The sequence below is a fragment of the Carassius carassius genome, chromosome 47, assembly GCF_963082965.1.
Source record: "Carassius carassius chromosome 47, fCarCar2.1, whole genome shotgun sequence".
Lineage (NCBI taxonomy): Eukaryota > Metazoa > Chordata > Actinopteri > Cypriniformes > Cyprinidae > Carassius > Carassius carassius.
Window position 1 is genome coordinate 16353476 of NC_081801.1, and position 8028 is coordinate 16361503.

General features: G+C 35.2%; 1 pseudogene; it reads right to left on the bottom strand.

Annotated features, from left to right (window-relative positions):
* Nucleotides 1–143: 143 nt before the first annotated feature.
* LOC132130148 (carbonic anhydrase 4-like) lies at nucleotides 144–5260 on the bottom strand (annotated as a pseudogene).
* Between the last annotated feature and the right edge of the window lie 2768 nt (nucleotides 5261–8028).

The window sequence follows — 8028 nt, forward strand, 5'->3', positions numbered from 1 at the left end:
TGTATTGTAATTAAAATGTACAGATACAAAATAGTTAAAATGTAATAAAATAACACGTAAACTAAATACTTAAATTTTAATTCCTTTCCACTAGTCTAAAAAAAAAAAGACGTGTTATGGAAGAAAAATGGTTTTGCCCGTAGTGTCTTGCTTTGATTACAATCACCAGCATCTCAGGAGAATTAGTGTTGACTAACATATTGATCTCAGTTTGGTCTATGTGTAAAAGAAAAAGTCACACTGTACCTGATTTTTGCTTATGGGCAGAGTCTGTTGGAAGGACCGTCCACACAACGGCCTGGTCACAGCCTGGTGTGGGTCAATGAGCCCAAGTACCGATAGTAGTTCAGTTTACTGGCTTGAGGGATGATGTCAGTCAGTCTAAAATCTTCAATTTCACTGCTGTTCCCTTTTGATCACATTAGGTAATGTGGAACCACAATGCAGAATGCTAAACATGTTGAATAGATAAACTAATCCAAAATAAGCAACTCAGTCCCCTCAAAATAATGTTATTTTCGATAATGACTCACCTTCATATCGGACTCTTCCTAAAGCCTCTACGACTCTGTCCAGCTGATTGTTTTGCCCAGAAGTCACCTAAAAGGGTATCAGTATATATATATATATATATATATATACCTTTATACCTATATATACCTATATATACCTTTAAACTTGTTTAATTTAGCTAATTGTCTAGGCAACATTTCTCCTTTTCATTTAGTTTTACTTGATGTACTAAAATAATTCAAATAAAAATTTATAAAAAACTATTTAAACATACTTATAAAAATAAAATAATGAAAACAAAACATAATGATAATAATAATAATAAATGAATTAAAAAATATATTAATAAAAACTATAAATGTATCTCAATTAGATAAAATACACCTATTTGATGAACTATAAAAATTTGTGTTCAGATAATTTTCTCACAAAAAATATTTGAAATATCACAAAGTCATCAGTACCTCAAAAAAGAAGGCAAGTGCTGCCACCCCTCTAGAGTCATTTAGAGCCTCTCTCAAGCTGCCATACTTTTCTTTAATGTGAACAATATGGAGCTGTGGGACAAAATGCATCATTAAAACCCATCATAATGTAACTGGGAGAAAATAATAGGCTTTTTAGCTTTTAATTGTCCATATATGTTTTATAGTGACATGGACTCTCACCTCCATGGGATATCGCTCCCCGTCCACAGAGTGCTCTGAGCCCTGGCTGCCGTTCTCTCCCCAGTGCAGGTGGAACTGGACGGCCTTGTATGTGGCTGGCAGACCTCCACCACGGAGACGCACAGATTGAGGAAGTGTGAAGTGAGCTAGAAAGAAGCATGGAGCTTGTAATTATACTGAACTGTTACAAGATTTAAAAGATTACAGAGTTCGAAGTAAATTGGGTATTAAAGCAACTGAATTAAACTGAATGGAATGTTTTTAACTTAAGGTAAAGGGATGAAAAAAGAAAATTCTGTCATTAATCAACCTCATGTCATTCCAAACCCATAAGACTTTTGTTTATCTTTGAAACACAAATGAAAGATATTTTGAATGAATCCTGCAAGACGGAAAGTCCATTGAAGGTTCATTCCACCGAAATGTTCACAACACATAAAGTTCATTAAGTCATTGCAAAAGTAATTGAGCCTTCTGAAAAGACAGTCTAATGAACTAAATGATGACAGAATGTACATTTTTAGATACTTTAAATTTCAGTTCAATCTACCTGAATGTCCATGATTTTCCACACTCATATTGAAAAATTTCTCGTGGCCCTCAAAGATAAAACGGGTCAGTTTTGGGTCATGCTTCACTCTGCTTGTGACTATATTGATGGGTGATTGTCTCTGACCTCCACAATCAGGAAAATGATTCTTCCACTCTGAAGGCCCTGGATGACACAATTAGAAAACACATTATTCTCACTGTAAACATTCAACCATATGAGTAACTGTGAACAAGGACTTTACTTTGGTGATGACTATGCAAAAACCTGAGAGTCCAGGTGCAAACTATCTTGTGTTTGTGTTTGTTCTCACCTCTACATGTGTCATGACAGGAAAACTGGCTCTGGTAGCACCACTCACCTGGAACAGAGAGAACAACCTGACACAATTGGTTCCATGGGCCACTGCTGGAAAGTATTCAGATCCGAGACTTGAAGCCAAGGTTCAGAGCGGTCTTAAGAACCAGTTATGATGGTGGTTATTAACGAACACATTTGTTATATAAAGCCCTGTTTTGATTCACAATGTTTTTCCTGATAATCGGTGAGCCATCTAACTGAGTCCCCCTCCTGATCACCAGGTTTGATTGAGTGCAGAACATGTGCTTGAATGCAAGGGCACCTTAAGTGTTTTCACATTACCCACCGTCTACCTGTGCACTTTCATCCCCTTCAGTTTAGTTTGCACAAAAAGGAAAATTCCTCATTTATTCACTTCCACGTTGTTCCAGAACTGTATGGCTTGTTCATGAAACACGAAGATTAAGTTAATGGGGACCAATGTTGTTGTTTCTTTGGACCCCATTGACTTTCACTGTATTTCTTCCTTTCGCCACAAATGAAAGGAAGTCCTTACTGTCTCCAAGTTTTAAATAATGCTATATTATCGGAGTTATTAATTTTACAAGAAACTATTTCAGTCTTTCTACTTCAAAATCTGTCTCTTTAAAATCATTTTAGCTTGGCATTAGTTTTTTTGTTGTTGTTGTTTGTTTCCAAAAGAACTGTTATGCAAATAAAATTAAACTACTGCATGTAGAATGATATGCTGCATGTTAAGCATTAGAATGACTTCAGGTATCGCAAGAGAAACAAAAAAGAAAAGTTGCACTGATGTTGATATTATGGACACATGCGTGTACCTGTATTACATCTCCATCTGTCTTGTTACAACGAAGCATGTGAAAGAAGACGGTGAACTTTGAAGAGGTCAACATGCACAAGGTGACCCTCTGTTAAAAAGTAACTTGTCTGGATTCAATAACCCAAGATGCACTGCGTTACAGGCTAGATTAACCCATGACAGAGCAATATCAATCACTGTCAAAGCAAATGTGCTGCAAAACATTGCAACTCAAACTTGCCATGTGCAATATCATATTTAAGTCTCTCTTTCACAAATTTTTTTTATTTGATTTGCATGGTACAGTTTACCTAAACAGTATACCTAAAAATACAAAATGCACAAAATTTTTCACTACCCAAAACAAACATTACAGATTACATCTCCCTCTGCTTTTACATCTCCCTCTGCTTTTTGGATCATAATTACGTTTGGGAAATACCTTCCCATGAATAACCCCAACTTTTCAAATCATTCTGACACCTCTGGTTTTGCAGTTTCAGGACAAGGGCTCGTGGTAATACAAGAGTACAAACTATAATGTACTTGTGTATTCAATTCATAACATACAGGGCATGTAGACAAGGCACAGAAAAATTAACTAGAACTGCATTCCACTCAAAGGACAAGGAGCAGGAAAATGAGAGGCTGTGACTCGACTAAAATTCTACCAGATGGCTCATAGAAGTGTTTATGCATAGGTAATGCTGATTGTTGTGTTGCACCAACAATATATATATATATATATATATATATATATATATATATATATATATATATATATATATAAATTAAAATAAAATTTAAATGTAAATTTAAATTATGTATACACATGTTCTTTTCTCGATTTAAAAAATTTATAAATTAACCTTGACTCTGTTGTTCATGGGTCATTAATTGCTAAGCTACATGTCACAATTCAAAAGGATGCAATTATTGGCGCTATTAATGTCAGATTAAGTGCAGTGTCATTCCGGCGCACACACACTCCACTTCTTATCTACGTCATTCTCGCGGGATCGCGCTTGCTAACAGTTCCGCGCGGTGCACCCAGACTTCTCATTGAATATAAACTGCGGCTAACTTTTTTCTCTGTGCTCCACTTCGCCATCCTCTTTCACTTTTGCTGCTATAACTGTGTAATCGCTCATGGTAAAAAAAAAGTGTGTTCGCCTAATAGAATCAACAATGCCGAAGGGATGAACGTTATTTTAGCGACATATAGGTACGAATCACAACATAAAATGCGCTCCGACTCTTTACTGACATACAGTTGCGCTTTACCTGGGGATTCGATATTTCTGCGATGGGCTATTTGAACTCGAGACCTTGTTCGAAAATAATAGGCCATCTACTGTAATACTGCTGTACCATATGTCATATCTTTTGATAGCCTACAGATTTTTAATTTTATTAGTATTGATTTTCATTTCTAGCAAATCTTTACAGAATCATTAGAACCGAATAAAGGGGTGAGAAAACGGAACTCTGATTTTAATTATTTATTTAATTATTTATTTATAGGTTTTTGCATTTATTTGCCATATATGCCTAGCAAGGCTAAATGTGTGTATGGCTAGCTTAAAATGTGTAATGACTTGTTTCCATTAGAAAAACGCAAAACAAGCATTTAGTGATATCGGACTTTTGGATGGCTATACAGGCTATGTATATAAAACAGTGAAATTATACTGGATTGTATTGAAAATTATGTGGATGTTTTAGTAGGCCTATAATAATAATATATAATTAATAATGGTTCCAAGAAACAATATTAAATTCAACCTTACAGAAAAAACGGTATATGTTGCATGACCAAATTTTGTAAAAAAAAAAAAAAAAATATATATATATATATATATTTATAAAATAATATAAATAGTTTATTTATTATTAATTTTAAAATATATTATTCATTTATACAACAAAACGAAAAATAGGCTATGTACATGTTATCATACAGTACCCATGTGAACCCAGTAATGGCTGAACGATTCACTGACTCAAACCACTTCATGGGGTCATTTAAAAAAACGATTTGTCATCGAAAGAGTCATTTGTCTGTGAATCAGATATCCTTTCTGGCGCCGTGTTGACTGCGTATAGATAGGCAGAGATATAGATATGTATGTATATAGTGCCAGACATACTTGAATTTAAGTTAGCATTTTGTAACTTAAAAATGTTGCCTCTTTTATTTTGCTTAGAGCAGTCATTTATTCAATTATACTGCCAGACAGCCAGAGAGATACACAGCCAGTAGCTAAATAGCCCAAGTCCACCCAGCCAGCCGGATAGATAGATAGATATATAGATAGATAGATCTTACCTGAGCAGAGTTCTAGAACCAACAGAACAGATGAGAGAGAGAGAATGGACTTCATGTCTACAATATCAATACAAATCTCACTGTCTTGTGTGGCAGGAACCAATTTTATAGAGTAGCTAGAGGAAAGGAAGGAGGGGAGAGGGGGAGAGAGAGTTTTACAGGTAAGAGTTAAAATGGCAGGTGTAGGGCAGCAAACTAGGGCATTTGAGGCCCTTGAAGAGGACATTTAACTCTCACAATGCAACCTACAGCCAGTTGAACCTAGTGAAGTGTTCCCCGAGCTCTGGCTTAATGAGTTTGCTTTCTCAAAGAGCCTGTGGAGAGCACTATTCCACAGAACTACTAGAGTGTAAAACAAAACGTTTTTTTATTTTTTATTCTGTTTTAGGGCATGTAGCTTTAAGCACACTGTAAAGTTTGTCTTTGAAGACACACATATGCTTCAGACCCTCTGAGAAATGAATGAGAAATGAATGCTGGTTGTCAGTGAGCTACATATATCCATGGAGGAAATAATTTCAGTCCCTCCAGGTGACTCAAAGTCTAATTAAACATGTGGGGTGTCAGGACATGTTTGGACGTTTCGAGTGACTGTTTTGAGAATGATGAATGATGTAGAACAAGGCAGCCTGTCTTGTTGACCATGTCTTGTTCCTTTGGCACTGAAATCAGTTAGCACGACAAAAGCGTCTAATTAGAGATATGGGAAAACAATAATGCTGCTATGATAAATCACCCCAGCCTTTTTCCGACATAATGAACGCACCCCATTGCTCTCTTTTTCTTTGCCTCTTACGATGTAGTCTTGGGCTTTTAAAGATGGGAAGCCTGTGCTGTAAATTAAATTAATGTTAACCTCCTCTCAATCATTCATCATTCCAGTAAAATGATTGGAGCTATTGTATTGCATCGTTAAAAAAGAGAGACCTATTAAAAAGTCATTAAAGTCACGCATGAAGGTCTGCCCTGTTGAGCTTTAGCCAGCCAAACATTTTATGGACATCATATAGCGTGGACGTGCGATTATGAATAAATGAAGTGGAAGGTAAACAGTAGGCAGCAAAAGGACAGTAGAGAATTAGAGAAAGGACATAAATATACTATAGTGCCCCAGTTTTGATGTGTGTGATGCCTCATTGACTCGTAACTCATTGTGGAGAATCATAGATTAGAGAGTCTATTGACATCTACAGTATGGTGTACTAAAGAGATTCACTGTATTTGTGTTTTACATAACATACCTAAACACACACATGCTGGTGTCACTATATTAGTAAGGACATTATAGATTTTATTTTTGGGTGGTTTGGTTTCACACAAAACTATCCTGTTAAAGAGACTGCTTTATACATTACATGCTCCTAAAAAGTTCATATTCATACCTTAAAGTAGAAAGGCAGTAAGATAGGTTACTAAAAAGTAGTAAGGTACTATATGAACCCCCTTACCATCCCAGTGACAAGCTGTTGTAGTCCTAAAGGTCAGTTCACATTTACTGTTTACATTTAATCCATCCATCTGAATGGGAATCCACACAATTAGGAATTTTGTGCAAAATAATTCGCCATGCAGATTTCACAAGGGTTTAAGTTGGTCATACTCATAAAGATTTTCGACGCTGAACAACAGAATGGTGCTTGCTATGCAAGTAACTTCCTTGTGAGCTGTGCTTTATACATCGTACATTAAAGTCAAACAATTTTTTGTTCACAAAATGTCACCAAACTCCTTGAATGTACAATTTTTGCATGTTTTTGTGTTTTTCTGATAGAGTATGCATGTTTGCTTTGCATCAACTAAGATGGTAAACTACCATTTCACTGCAAATGGTATGTCAGATTATAATCAGGAAACTCTAGCCGAGGTTAATTTGTATGTGTTTTAGAATTTTTTTTTGACAAATTTCTGATCATTACTAAAATGAAAAGTTTTAGTAATTTTTATACTGCTTTTCTATCTCACTGCCCAGTCAGTTAATTATTAATCAGAATTTACATATGAAGGCAAATTCTAGGAAAACATCAAAGGCACTGTAAAAATCCAAACCAAATTCAAGTGAGCTTTAGACATTCACATTTAACATTTAAATGTAATTTTCTAGCAGATATTTTAATCCAAAGCAACTTTCAAATGAGGTGAACAATTGAAGCAATCAAACGAAAGAGAGCAATAGCATACAAGTGCTGTGACAAGTCTCAGTAAGTCAAGCACAGTACACATAGGGTTAATTTTTTTTAATAGAATGGAATGGAATAGAATAGAACAGAATAGAAAGTGCTAGTATTAGTTCGTCAGTGCTAGTATTAGATCGGTTAGACATAACCAAGCAAATATTTGATGATTACAACACTTATTTCTCAGTAGAAATGAAATTCTAATGGTAACACTCTAGCATAGGGACCAATTCTCGATATTAACTAGTTGCTTATTAGAATGCCTATTATTAACATGTTGGCTGTTTATTAGTACTTATGAAGCACATTTTCTGCGTGACCATATTCTACATCCCCTACCCAATACCTTAACAACTTAACAACTACCTTATTAACTATTAATAAGCTGCAAATTAGGAGTTTATTGAGGCAAAAGTCATAGTTAATGGTTTGTTAAAAGTGAGAATTGGACCTTAATATGAAGTGTGACCATTCTAATAAAAATTTATATTTATTATTAATTTACTTCATAAACAACTTCACCAGGCACAGCTTTTTTCTATTATTATTCTACTGCTTACACAGGATTGTGGCATATCTCAGGCAGCAAAGGATACACTATACTGTCTTCAAACTAACCACAAATGACTTGAGTAGGATGTTATGCAAACACTGGAGTCGGAGTTTCTTTC